General features: G+C 41.8%; 1 protein-coding gene across 1 annotated transcript in view; it reads left to right on the forward strand.

The window, feature by feature from the left end:
* The first annotated feature begins 1,996 nt into the window (after window positions 1-1,996).
* NFIL3 (nuclear factor, interleukin 3 regulated) overlaps window positions 1,997-14,810 on the forward strand; it is a 31,414-nt gene continuing 18,600 nt past the window's right edge. The window contains exon 1 of the mRNA XM_082243132.1: window positions 1,997-2,018. The gene's annotated coding sequence lies outside the window, so the exon portion shown is untranslated. The remainder of the gene's footprint in view (window positions 2,019-14,810) is intronic.

Here is a 14,810-nt window from a genome sequence, read left to right on the forward strand (position 1 = left end):
TAACTTTACTGTTTAGTATTTTTTAAATGCAGTGAAATGTGATTTTTCAAATTTTTTCCAAAAAAATGGCGTTTTAAAGACCGCTGCGCAAATACCGCGTGACAAAAAATTTTGCAATGACCGACATTTTATTCTCCAGAGTCTTTGCTAAAAAAATATATATAATGTTTGGGGGTTCTAAGTAGTTTTCTAGGAAAAAATACTGGTTTTAACTTGTGAACAAAAAGTGTCCGAAATAGGGCTGGGGCTAAAGTGGTTAACTTTGTATTGATACCCTCAGCGATTTGCATATGGCAGTGTGCCTGCGAGTTGAATGCAATGGTTTGTATCTGATACTTATAATTCAAGCTAGATCATGTAGGAGAGTATATTTTGGGGACAAACAAAAAGTTTATAATCACCCCGATAATAAAGATCCAGAGGTCTGGTGTCATCCCATGTATTGTTTGACCATCAGGTTAGCATGAACTGTCATGATTGGCTCTTGAAAGCTGTGTACTAATAATCAGATTATCGTACGATCGCTATGAAAGCGGTATTTTTCGGATGGTGTGTAGTGCTCTGGATTGAGACAATAACACACTATAGCGGGGTAGGCTTTGTTCATGTGTGAGGATTACAAAGGAAAGGGCTATGGCAGAGGCGTAACTAGAACCTTCAGGGCCCTGATGCAAGAAACCATGAAGGGCCCCCCAGACCCCTGGCCGGGGCCCTTACCTTCAAGCCCAGGGCTCTTCCCACTAATCCTGGGGCTCTTTACACTCTTTGCATGGCCTTTTATTACGGTCCCGCAGCAGGATTCTTTCACAGGTTCTGCAGTGGGCCCCCTTCCTGCAATCTTGTGGGCCCCCTTTCTGCAATCTTGGGGCCTCCCCACAGTGGTGCAATGCCAGGGTCCGGTCGCAAGTGTGACCTTTGCGATCCTGGAAGTTCACCCACTGGTTTGCTACCGGGCCCCCTGGAGCATGGGGCCCGGTAGCGATTGCAACCCCTGCAGTTACGCCCCTGGGCTATGGAATTGATTGAATGGGGTGACTAGATAGATGACAGGATCAGGTAGAAAGGAATAATGTGATGGCTGCTTTCCTGGAAGAGGATAGAGCGCTGATCATAGACAATAGACTACAACGTGTCACCGTACACCACGCCGCTCATTTACTCAGCCCGCTGACGTTCCCTCTGTCCTCAGTGACGTCATCATCATCACCACCCTGACAGTTACTAACCCCCACCATGTCCCTTCACACACTGCAACCTCTCCATTCATTCATTCATTCCCCATATAAACAAAGGCTACCCTTGTGTCGGTGCCACCCTGTGCCTCGAAGGGGTTAACCCTCCGCCACAGCACTATGTATTCCCGTCGGCCGGTTACGTAAATGTTCCCCCCCACCCCTTCCTCCCATCCTTCTCCCTCCGGCTCTGGTTATGCAATCCACAGGACAAGAGCTCCACGTTCTACAGTCACACTGTGTTCACAAGCAGACTTCTTCATTCTTTCTCCACCCCCCGCCCCCTGTCTCCGGCTCCGCACTCCCATTGGTCGCCGACTCAAAGCGCCGCTCAAACCATTGGCCCGATGGGCGGAGCTCGCTTGAGTCAGCGCAAAGCCTGGAAGTGCACAGAGAGTAACACTGAGGAGTATTGACCTACTAACACAGATCTCTACAGGCTGGAGACTGGAGTAGGGACGGGAGCTCGTACACACTGCACTCACCGCCCGATTCACCATCACTCTCCTAACCTAGCATCCCTTCCTTACTGCAGCTCATCGCTCATCTCTGGATACTAACATGTCCTAAGGATACTTTTTGCCTTTGATCGCAGCTCTGACAGGTAATGTGAGAATGCAGCCATTGATCTGTGACATGTGTCAGCAGTGCTTCCTCTGGGATTGGCTCCTGATTTACATATACATGTGTGTGCTCTAGGTGAATGGATCTCTCACAAGCATCCACCTCTCACTGATTGCAATTATCATCAACACTGACATCAAAACAGTGGAGAGCACTGCACGTGTATGGAAGTCTGTATATATTGTGTGTGTATATTATATAGAGTGGGTATGTGTGGGGTGCTGTGATCGTCATCTATATAGTGTGTATATATATATATATAGATACAATGTGTATAGAGTGTGTGTGTATATATATGTGTGTATATGTATATATATATATATATATATATATATATATAATGTGTATGTATAGATATATATATATATATATATATATATATATATACACAGTGTGTGTATGTGTGTGGGATGCTGTGATCATCATCTATATAGTGTGTGTGTGTATATATATATATATATATATATATATATATATATACACACAATGTGTATGTGTGTGTACAATAGAGTGTGCATGTGTGTGTATATATATATATATATATCCAGTATGTGGGGTGCTGTGATTGTCACCCATAGAGTATGTATATGTATATATATATATATATATATATATATATATATATATATATATACATATATATACACACACAATGTGTATGTGTGTAAAGAGTGTGTGTGTGTATATATATATATATATATATATATATATATATATATATATATATATATATATATATACAGTGTATATAATATATATATATATACAGTGTATATAGAGTGTGTATGTGTGGGGTGCTGTGATTGTCACCCATAGAGTGTGTATATGTATATATATATATATACACACACACACAATGTGTATAAAGAGTGTGTGTATATATGTATATATATATATATATATATATATATATATATATATATATATATACAGTGTATATAGAGTGTGTATGTGTGGGGTGCTGCGATCGTCACCTATAGAGTGTGCAGTGCGGGTCGGTAGGTGAAGTGTTTGGTGGAATGATTTGTCCTTTTGTTGTCTGGGAGTCGGGGGAGGGCTCGGCTCACTCGTTCTTTCATACATTGCATAACCCGTGTGCTGTGTGTAGAGCTGGAGGGAGGCGGCGGGGCTCCAGCTTGTTGTTGTCGCTCTATGTATTGATTGTGAGATTTGGTGCAGGAGATCCATCAGTTACCTAATGAAGCAGCATGTCATCCTCCACTACAAGGAAACCATGTGTGGGAATCTTCCTCTATTGTTCACAAACTATCCTGATTGGAGGCTACCATGGATCCAGCATCACCCTATGTAGCACAGATCTAGTGATGATTAGTAAATGAGAAGGAATTATAATGATGATCAGTGAACGAATGAGAAGGAATTACAGTGATGAGGGAATGAGAAGGAATTATAGTGATGATCAGTAAAGGAATTATAGTGATGGGCAGTGAACAAACGAGAAAGAATTATAGTGATGGGCAGTGAACAAACGAGAAAGAATTATAGTGATGATCAGTAAATGAATGAGAAGGAATTATAGTGCTGATCAGTGAATGAGAAGGAATTATAGTGATGATCAGTGAATGAGAAGAAATTATAGTGATGATCAGTGAATGAATGGGAAGGAATTATAGCGATGATCAGTGAATGAATGGGAAGGAATTATAGCGATGATCAGTAAATGAATGAGAAGGAATTATAGTGATGATCAGTGAATGATTGAGAAGGAATTATAGTGATGATCAGTGAATGATTGAGAAGGAATTATAGTGATGATCAGTGAATGATTGAGAAGGAATTATAGTGATGATCAGTGAATGAGAAGTAATTATAGTGATGATCAGCGAATGATTGAGAAGGAATTATAGTGATGATCAGTGAATGAATGAGAAGAAACTATTGTGATGAACAGTGAATGAATGAGAAGGAGTTATAGTGATGATCAGTGAATGATTGAGAAGGAATTATAGTGATGATCAGTAAATGAATGAGAAGGAATTGCGGTGTCATCTGTGAATGGCAGCGATGAGCCGTACCAGGTCCTGTCTCCTGTTGCCGGCACACACACACAAACAGGAGTTCCTGGAAATGTTGTATTATGTAACCTCAGCATTCGCTGACTGTGTGTGTGAAAGGGGAGCTGATGGGGCGATTTTCTAAGCCTTTTACAAAAGATACTGGGACAATCTCAGCACTACAGAGGGGGAGGAAAGTCATGGCATGGAGGGATAATAGGGATAGGGAGTGGAGAGCAGACAATGGGTGGGTGAGATCATGTTCCTGAAGGGCTGCCATGCTGGGTAAAAATAACACACGGCTCTATATTTGGCATAGTGTTAGAGTCGTGTCGTGGATCGCTCGTTGGCTCTTTAGCGTCCATTACGGTGTCATTAGCCTGGCTCATCTGGGGGATTACATGTGGAAATAGGATGATGATATATAGACAAAGTCATCAGTCCCAAGTGCACTGATAATAACTCCCCCTAGACTAGAATGCCACTACCTAATTGTTCTAGACCCCTGTTCAGGACAGTACATGGTGTGCTTTAATTACTCCCCCACTAATACACATCCATTGAATCATTTTCCCGTCATCTAATTGTTCTGATCAGGACAGTACAGGGTTTACTTTAATTACTTCCCCACATTCATTGAATAATTTCCTCTATCCAATTATTCTAGATTTCTGATCAGGACAGTACAGGGTATTGTTTAATTACTCCGCCACTCATACACTTTCATTGAAAAAATCCCCCATCGTCTAATTGTTCTAGACCCCTGATCAGGACAGTGCAGGGTGTGCTTTATTTACTACCCACCCATACACATTCATTGAAAAAATGGCCCCATCATCTAACTTTTCTAGCCCCGTGATCAGGACAGTGCATTATCTAATTGTTCTAGCCAAGGCAGTGCAGGTAGAGCTTTGTTGACTCCTACACTGATAGACTTTTATTGAATATATCTCAATCCCCTCAGGCTGGATCCCCATCATCTAATTGTTCTAGCCAAGGCAGTGCAGGTTGAGCTTTATTTTCTGATAGACTTTAACTGAATAACCCCTCTAGACTAGATCCCCACTACCTAATTGTTCTAGACCTCTGATTATGACGGAATAACCCCTCTAGACTAGATCCCCACTACCTAATTGTTCTAGACCTCTGATTATTACGGAATAACCCCTCTAGACTAGATCCCCACTACCTAATTGTTCTAGACCTCTGATTATTACGGAATAACCCCTCTAGACTAGATCCCCACTACCTAATTGTTCTAGACCTCTGATTATGACGGAATAACCCCTCTAGACTAGATCCCCACTACCTAATTGTTCTAGACCTCTGATTATGACGGAATAACCCCTCTAGACTAGATCCCCACTACCTAATTGTTCTAGACCTCTGATTAAGACCGTGCAGGTTGTGCTTTATTTACTATCCACCCGTACACATTCATTGAATAAATTCTCCCATCATATAACCATTCTAGACTCGTAATCCAGGCAGTACAGGGTGTACTTTTTTTGCTCCCCCACCCATCAATAACATTCATTGACTAAATTCCCCCATCATATAACCATTCTAGACCCCTGATCAGGGCAGTGTAGGGTGTGCTTTAATTACTTGCCCACTGGTAGACATTCATTGAATATATATTAATCCCCTAAGGCTAGATCCCCATCGCCTAATTTTTCTAGCCAGGACAGTGCAGCGCGTTCTTTAATTTTTCCCCACCGATAGACATTCATTGAATATATCTTAATCCCCTAAGGCTAGATCCCCATCGTCTTAATTTTTCTAGCCAGGACAGTGCGGCGCGTTCTTTCATTTTTCCCCACCGATAGGCTTTCATTGAATAATTTCCCTGATCATCTAATTGTTCTATAGCTCTAATCAGGGCAGTGCAGGATGTGCTGGCTTTTTGGCATTCCCGTCACTCGCCGTGAATGTGACATGCATGTAACAATGTCGTAGACAGTCCCCGTGTCCTTGGTGGATCATAAATAATTGCACACACAATGAGATCCAGCAGTGTATATGTGGTGGGGTGCTTGTTGTGGTTGAGGGCTGAACACGTGAATGGGAGGAGCGGGGGGAGCTTGGGCTCTGCATTCCTTTGTTCTCCTGCAGGGAGGAATATGCAAGCCTTATCCTGGCCATGTGGAAGGGGACACTGCTCAGTCATATAGCCTTGAACTTGTATTTTCACTACAAAGGATTGGTTGGTAGAAATCCCAATTGTCAAAGCCCTGTTGCGGTGTACATCTATTCCATAGAGATGGGATGCAGACTGCACAGCACAACTGTTTTTAACAATGAACCTATTGACTGGGATTGAGCAACTGTCTCAGTGAATCAGGGCAGTTCTTGCTGCTGGAGAAAGGCAATCCTCAGCAGAATTGTGGCTTCCTAATATTAATGGCTTCTGCTGTCTTATGTAGTTCTATATCAGCAACCGATTTTTTTTATATATCTAAGCTTTGTATTTTAGATTGATGTGATGAGGGCAGCTTTGTGAACGTATGCTCGAGTCAATCACCTAATAATCCTGCCTGCCTTTTTACAACTATCTTTGCACCAAAAACATGAAGTACACATATTATACAGTAGTGCTAACTGATATCTACTTAATATGGAGTTGGAGTCGATGTGTGATAATATTATGACAGCATGGATTCTGGCAGTCTAATGTGTGAATTGAGTATTAGGCTACTGTGTATTATTTTCTACTACACAGCCAGTTATAAGATAGTAATGAGATATTTAATGAAAGTAATTAAAGGAGAGCTTTGCTTTTTATAGCCTGCAGATTTAAAGTAGGATTATGTTTGTTTTTTGGACATAATTGCTGGAATTACGTTAATAGTCCTTAAAAGAAACATGTTTTTTTATTCATAGTAACCCCAGACACTGTTTACTTTTTACACCTCCATATTCAGGCCTAGAAAGATGATTCATCCTGAAATATCTAACAGGAATCAGACACTCACGATGCTTGCAGTGCATTGTAGGTAGCTCCACAGCTATTGAGCTCTAGCAGTAAACACAACAAGCCTTTGGTTTCACACATCAATGTTCACTCAAGTAAACAAGACCAGATACTTGACCCCGACACTGACGCACTTTATGGCTAAAATACGTCTCCTAAAATTCATGTTTCAACACCGTATTATTTAAAGTTATAGTAGTATCCTTATACAAATTCCCTTTTCTGATCTCTTCTGCCGTAATCTACTTTTTCTTCATATTTATATGCAGATTTAAGCTGTTCAGCAGAAAGACAGTGACAGGTGTGGGGACAAAGTACAAGGCTGTTATGAGGGATGCCTAAGCAGTTGCAGCAACAGTTTTTTATTTTTTTGTTTTTGTAAGATTTAAACTATGAGATAAAAAGTGACCCCTGAAAGCACCCTTGCTATTGTGTTACACTCGGTCCCAAGCATAAACCACATGCAGATGCTGAGAAAAGCGTACATAATGCATGTTAAATGAAAAGGGACTATAATAAATACTGTTATGGTGCTTTTCCACTGCATGGAACCGAACGGTTCGGCTCGCTTTTGTGCTTTTCCACTGCTGGTACCGCATGGTACGGTGTAGGAACGGTTCGGTACAGTACGGCGGCGCTTTTCCACTGAATGGAACCCGAATGGTACGACTCTCAAAAACAGTACCACCTCGATTGTGGTTCCAAGAGGTACCATACCGGTACTATATCCCACAATCCTTTGCATGCAGTCACTACTAGCCACTGATTGGTCAGAGAATCGTTGTTATCCCACCCACTTAAAACGGAGTTCCACCCAAAAGTGGAACTTCCGCTTTAGGAATTCTAACCCCCTGACATGCCACATTTGGCATGTCATTTTTTTGGGGGGGGGGAGCGGGTACCTAGTTTTGACAGGTACCCGCTCCCACTTTCGCTCAGAGCGCCGCGGCGCCCTGAACGGAAGTTCTCCTCTCCCCCTCCCTCCCTGCAATCTTCTGGGACATGTCAGAGGTCCCAGAAGATTGCCGGCCAATCAAGACGCGCAGCGCGACTCGCGCATGCGCAGTGGGTACCCGGCTGTGAAGCCGCAAACTGTCACAGCCGGGTGCCCACAGCAGTGATGCCGGCGCCGCCGAGACCAGAGGGAAGAGGATCGAGGCTTCGGGCGGCCGCATCGCTGGACCGTTGGACAGGTGAGTGAAAAGGCTGGAACTCCGCTTTAACTTTAGTACTACTTTAGTGGAAAAGCAAACCATACCGTACCGTACCATGGGGTACCAGCAGTGGAAAAGCAAACCGGGCCAAGCAGGGCCGAGTAGAGCTGAGCCGGTACTTGCAGTGGAAAAGTGCCATTAATACATGAGTTAACTACATACATATATTTGTCAGAATTCAAAATATTCCACAATAATAGTCCTTTAAAGTAGACATGTTCTAAAATAGTTGTCCTTTAGATTGTAAGCTCCATGAGCAGGGCCCTCCTATGCCTTCTCTATTGAACTGTATTGTAATTATACTTTCCCCCCCTCTACATTGTAAAGCACTAAGTAAATTGTTGGCACTATATAAATCCTGTATAATAATAATTTCTCAAGTCCAGTACCCTTTATCAGGTCACATTTGTGAGAATCATTTTCGTTGCAGTGGTCATTTAATAAATATTGCTAGCTTGGTAATTATCTCAGTTTCTTGGTTGCCCAGGTGAGCATACTAGGTCTAGAGCTGAGAACTAGGGGTTATTTACTAAAACTGGAGCATGCAAAATCTGGTGCGGCTCTGCATAGAAACCAATCAGCTTCTAGGTTTTATTGCCAAATCTAATTGGCAGATTGGCTACCATGCAGGGCTGCACCAGGTTCTGAGTGCTCCAGTTTTAGTAAATCTATCCCATATTGTCATAAATTACCTTTTCATGTTTCAGATCTTAGTTGGTTTCTGGTGGTTTTGCCATATGCATGGAGAAGCTCAAAAGATTTGGGCAAAATTGGTTTAATTAAAAAAAAAAAAAAAAAAAAAAAAAGGTCATATTAGGGTTATTACCACCTCATCCCTTTAATCCAGGACACATATTAATTACACAGGTTCTGTGGCTAATTAAGGTGGTAATTAAACTCACTTGTGCATTATATCAGCTTCAGAACCTGTGTAATTAATATGTGTCCTGGATTAAAGGGATGAGGTGGTAACCCAAATAGAGGTAGACCCTAAAATCTTACATTACACCCAATACACATGCATGCAGCCAACTTGGGAATTGTTTGCCTGCCATTGCTGGTAGGCATTTCTTTGATAGATCTGTAAAATAATTCAGTGCTGTTGTGAAGGAATGGTGGTAATTGGCTGTAAATATTAACTCATGCGCAGTTTGAAATGATTTGCTCCATTGAAACCAATGGAGCGAGCCGTGAACGTCCAGATCAGTTAATTAAAACCAGGAAAATGTAATTATGTCATACTGTAATTTCTGATTATCAAATAAATATTGTTAAATATGGGGAACCGAATGATTTGTTCTAGGGAGGGAACAATGTTCAAACTCTCTGGCAGTGTAAACTCAATTTTAGATATCAATGTGCTGGAATAAAACATTTTAGTAGTTTTCACACAAATATTTGAATCTGCTGCTGGTAATAATAAAGGATTTTGACCTGTATAATCATGCAACATTAAAATAAAACAAGACAAAGAAAAATATGAATAATCTCAAATCAGTTAGCCCTCGCTTGAATAAAAATCCTGATTGGATAATTGAGGTGAATATTCACACATTTTTTGAGTGAAGATTCTCAACTCCTTTAGTAAATCAGCCTCAGTAGTCTCAGCCTATGAAGGCTAGGCTGTATATTTTATTTTGGTAGACACTAACAATCCCAGGCAGCTAAAATGCACGTTTTCTCAGTCTAGCCTAGTTTTGGTGTGCATTTAACTAGCTGTGACATAACAGGCTGTGTAGCTTCCAAATATCCATTTTCCATTCCTGTCTGTTGGTTCCTGCTCAGGATCACCCTGTGCTAATCAGTTTTGAAATATGATCCTGGAGACAGGATAACACTGTTTGTTTGCACAGATCGGGCAAGGCAGCCCTGGAGGAGGGAGTGATGCTTTGCCAGTCACGTATTCCCAATGTTTGTGTGTAGTCATTCATTAACATAGCAATTCTCTCAAGAAGACAGCGAAAAAGGGAGCGCTGTTGCTTTTTCCCCACTAATAAAAAAAAAAAAAATATTTAGCAAAAGAAAGAGATGGGCAAAGCACAGTGCATATATGAAGTATGATAGCAAGCACTAATAATAGCTGAGAACAGAAAAAATTCAGGCTGTGTATCTCACAGGAATACGTAACCACTTGCTGACTGCCCCATAGCACAGGGTGCAGATGATGTGTATATATACGTGATCCCGCACTTCCGGGCATCGGGCGTGAGTGCACGTACACATCGGGAGCTGATCAGGGGGTACCGCAGACCCGATCTCCGTCAGCACCCGCTGATCGTTCGGTACACTGACAGAATGTCAGTCTGCCTATGTAAACAAGACAGATTGCCATTCTATCAGTACAGAAGACATGGATTCTGTGTTTCTGTAAAGCAGAACACCAATCCATGCCTTCCACTAGTAAAAGCACCTCCCCCACTACACGATCACCCCTGATTTTAACCCCTTCCCTGCCAGTGTCATTAGTACAGTGACAGCGCATATTGTTAGCACTGATCACTGTAATAATGTCACTGGTCCCCAAAAAGGGTCAGGTGTCTGATTTATCCGCCGCAATATTGCAGTCCAGCTTTAAGTTGCTCATTGCTGCCTTTACTAGTAAAAAATAGAAATACCCCATAGTTTTTAGACGGTATAACTTTTGCGCAAACCAATTATACTCTTAGGTCTCTTTCACACAGTCCGCTTTCCGTTGCGGACCGTGCTCTGCTCAGCGGGGATCGATCCGCCGATCCCCACTGAGCCGGCGGATGACAGCTCGGTCTTCGCACTGTGTGCGGAGAGGGAGGTGTCAGAGCCCCGCTGCTCTCTATGGGGAATCAGATGAGAGCGGACCGCCTGTCCGCTCTCATCCGATCCCATCTGATCCGATCCCCAGGACGGATGGAAAATAGGGTTTCCATCCGTCTGGATTTCACGGACAGGATCGGATGCGGATGGCAGCGGGTGTCAGTGGGCATGTCTCCGCTGACATCTGCTGCTCCATAGGGCTGAATGGGGCATCCGATCCGCCTAAAAAACTGACATGCGGATCTGATCGGAACGCCCGTGTGAAAGAGCCCTTACTGGGATTTTATTTTATCAAAAATATGTAGCAGAATTTATATTGGCCTAAATTGATTTAGAAATTTTAGATTTTTTCCCATTTTTTTTTTTATTGGATGTGTTTTAGAGCTGAAAGTAAAAAATTATTGTTTTTTTTTTTTTTCAAAATTGTTGGTCGTTCTTTGTAGCGAAACAAATAAAAACCGCAGAGGTGATTAAATACCACCAAAAGAAAGCTCTATTTGTGGGGGAAAAAAGAACATACATTTTATTTGGGTACAGTGTCGCACGACCGCGCAATTGCCAGTTAAAGTAATGCAGTGCCGTTTAGCAAAAAATGGCCTGGTCAGGAAGGGGGTAAAACCTTCCGGAGGTAAAGTGGTTAAAGGTTTAAAGCTTTTAAAAATAATCCATATGTGCACAACAGAAGAGAACAGTTTGTGGCTCTGATTGATATTCAGTCCCTAATCCAAAAGTAGTTACTTCACCAGGACATGAAGTGATATCGGATCAATTCACAAAGCTAACACACCCGGATAAGGATTCTTTCTTTTCAAAATGTGGCAGTGATCTTCAACTGAGGCTAATGACATTTAAATATGACAGTCACATGGCTAAACTAAAGATCTTATCCTCGTGTTAAAGCTTTGTGAATTCAGCCTTGCGTATCTAACATCACAGTGATATTTGTTGGACCAGATGGAGTGATAGATGCAAAAGCTGGCTGCATCCAATTGTGATCTGTTACAGTTCTACTTTAAGAGTAAATTACCTTTTTTATCAACATGCTTATGCCCCATACACACGTGCAGATTATCTGCAGACTTTTGTCTGCAGACTTACCAAAACCATATAATATGAAGTCAAACCTAAACACTTTCAATTTGTATGCAATCCGGCAGGCCCTTGCACTACATAGAAAAGGTAAGTCTGCAGACAAAAGTCTGCAGGTAATCTGCACGTGTGTACGGGGCATAAGAGTCTGCATTGCACCATAGTAACCAATTAGATTCAGATGTTTATTCTCCAACTGTCAATTCTACTGCAGGTTTGTGTCTGAATATTTGCTAGGAGGCAAAAAGAACAGCCCTGAATATATGAAACACGTAAAAAAATAAGCCTAATTGATGCTTGCAGCTGGCTACATTTATGGTCTTTAACCTTCAGTGCCAGTTCACATTGGTGCAATGCAGGAAACCTGCAAATCCACTACGGTTTCCCGCATCGCACCCGACTCGCAGGCAGTTCACACTGCCATATGTGAACTGCTGGGAGTGTCAATCCAAAGTTAATGACACCCCCAGATTAGTTCATATATCGCAGTGCAAACTGTCAATTCGGACAGGAATTGGATGGCTTGGGTGTGAACACCCATGCCATCCGATTCTGGTGCAGACCAAAAAAAGGGTCCTGCACGACTTTGGCCCGAATGCGATGCGCATTTAGACATACAATTTGTATAGCTGAATTCGCATCACACAAACATCACATGATTTGATGAGCAGTGCAGGCACTCATAGAGAAAAAAGTCATTATTTATTCGATCTACATGCCTATGCAAAATCTAAAAATGGTAATAACACTCTAAATTATGTAGCCCCCCTTCACAAGGTTGTTCTCCATTCTGTCTCAGCAGAGGAACCTAGACTGATTCCTTGCTGTGTTGGATCGGAGCAGAAACATATCTTTTCCAATATAAGGGACCCGTGCAATCCTTATATGTGTGATTGGCCTTTATCTGTCCACTTCCGTTCAGGCCGGTAAAAGCAGACCTGGATGCAAGTTTATTGTGTTTGGTCCCATGAACTTGAATAGACACGGATGTGGGTGGGTATGGCAGAATGCACATCCTCTTACATCCCTGCACCCCTAGGGATACAACGCAGTTCATTTTTGGTTAATGTAATCACAGTTCAAAAACGGACTAAAGGAACACCTGAAGGAAAAGGACTCTAAACGCTCATGCAAACTGCAGCTAAAAAATAAAAGCTGCCTTTGAGCTCTTGAAGAAGCTCTTACTTTTTTGGGCTCTTTTGCAAATTTTTGAGTTTTTTGAGCATAAGCATTTTATTTTCACAAACCCTCCCCTCAGTTAATTTTTCTTATTTTTTTGTGTGTTTTCAAGCTTCTTTGAGCTTTTTCATGCTCATTCGGGTGTTTTTGCACGTTTTTGGGTACTTAGGTATCTTTTCTGTTTGAAAGCTCCTCTCAATAACGCGAGTTTGGGGGGGTTCTGCCTGTAAACTCCTGAAAAGGCCATAGTGTGCATGGGCACATTAGCTAACATAGAGGGGAGTTTCCAGGCAGAAAAAACGAGAGCTCAAAAGCCCGTAGGAGAGGCTTCTTTGAGCTGCATTGTGCATGAGCCCCAATTGTTGGACTATTCATATCCCTATGAATTGTCGTCATGCTGCACCAAGTTGTTTAAAGTTTTGATTCACAAAGAGCGTAATATTTATCCGCTTAATGTTAACACAAATTTAAAAATAAATAAATAAAATTCTTTATCAACAATTGATTAAAAGACATTCAGATGTACAAGGAAAACAGAATTTCCTTCCTCGGTGGCAGAACTGGTTTTAATTCAAGAACTATTACAGTTTTTTCTCAAGTCAGTCTAACTATTCATGCTGCCAAGATAAATTTGTTGCCAGGCTTTCCTTACCAATTTTACTGACAGTCTGTGTCTGGAAAAAGCTCTTTTCTATTTGTGAAGGAAAAAGTGCAAGGTTTTATATTCAGTTAACCTTACGATTAGTTGTAACAGAGATCCAGCTACACAATGCCTATTTGCGTTCTTAGCACACCTGCGTAGGATCCGCTTACCCAAGTACCTCCAAGGGTAGGGGTCAATTATATTTGCTCACAGCACAAGTTACACATATTGTTACATAATCTAGACCTATTACTAACAGGGTGTAAAAGTCACAAATTGCCCTTGTGAACCTATCAACTAATTTACAAAATATTGCCATAAAAGCAACAATTTAAAGTCGTTATTGATGACAAAATGTTAGGTTATTGCTATTTAAATGCAAAGAGAAAATAAAAATAACAGTTCCTTAAAGCTAGAATGTTTAAATTATTCTGAGTGCATGGCACCTATGGTATGGGTTTCTAGACATTATGGATATAATATTTTTTTCTAAAACTGGATTATACTGTGTATTGAATGTGCAAATTCTTTTTAATTTTCATTTGATATCTAAAATGATAATGTACTCGCAACTATCTTTTGAGGTGTACTCCCACTGGCAGTTTAAGAGCCCATTCACATTGAGGCGACACGACTTCGGGGGCGACCTGTGAAGTCGCGTGCACCGCGACTTTGGCGCGACTTGCAGAGACTTCACATAATGGAAATCTATGCAAGTCGCTCCGAGGTCGCCCCGAAGTAGTACAGGACCCTTTTTCTAAGTCGGAGCGACTTGTGTCGCTCCTATTAGAACGGGTCCTGTACTACTCAATGGACCGCGACCTACCGCGACTTGTCAGGCTGGCAAGTCGCGCTAATGTGAATGGGCTCTTAATCATGCCTGGGAATGGACTGGTTGCGTATAGTGAGTACTCAGAACCATGCCCGGGAATGGTGTAGGTTTACCGTGCCCAGGGTCACTTAGAAGAGGTGGTCCTGGAAACATTTAATTTGTGGTCCAGGTAGGTTCACTCCAGTGTGAGTGCAAACCTTCCCAGAGGGAACGTCACC

The sequence above is a fragment of the Pelophylax lessonae genome (assembly GCF_965119305.1).
Source record: "Pelophylax lessonae genome assembly, chromosome: 1".
Classification (NCBI taxonomy): Eukaryota; Metazoa; Chordata; class Amphibia; order Anura; family Ranidae; genus Pelophylax; species Pelophylax lessonae.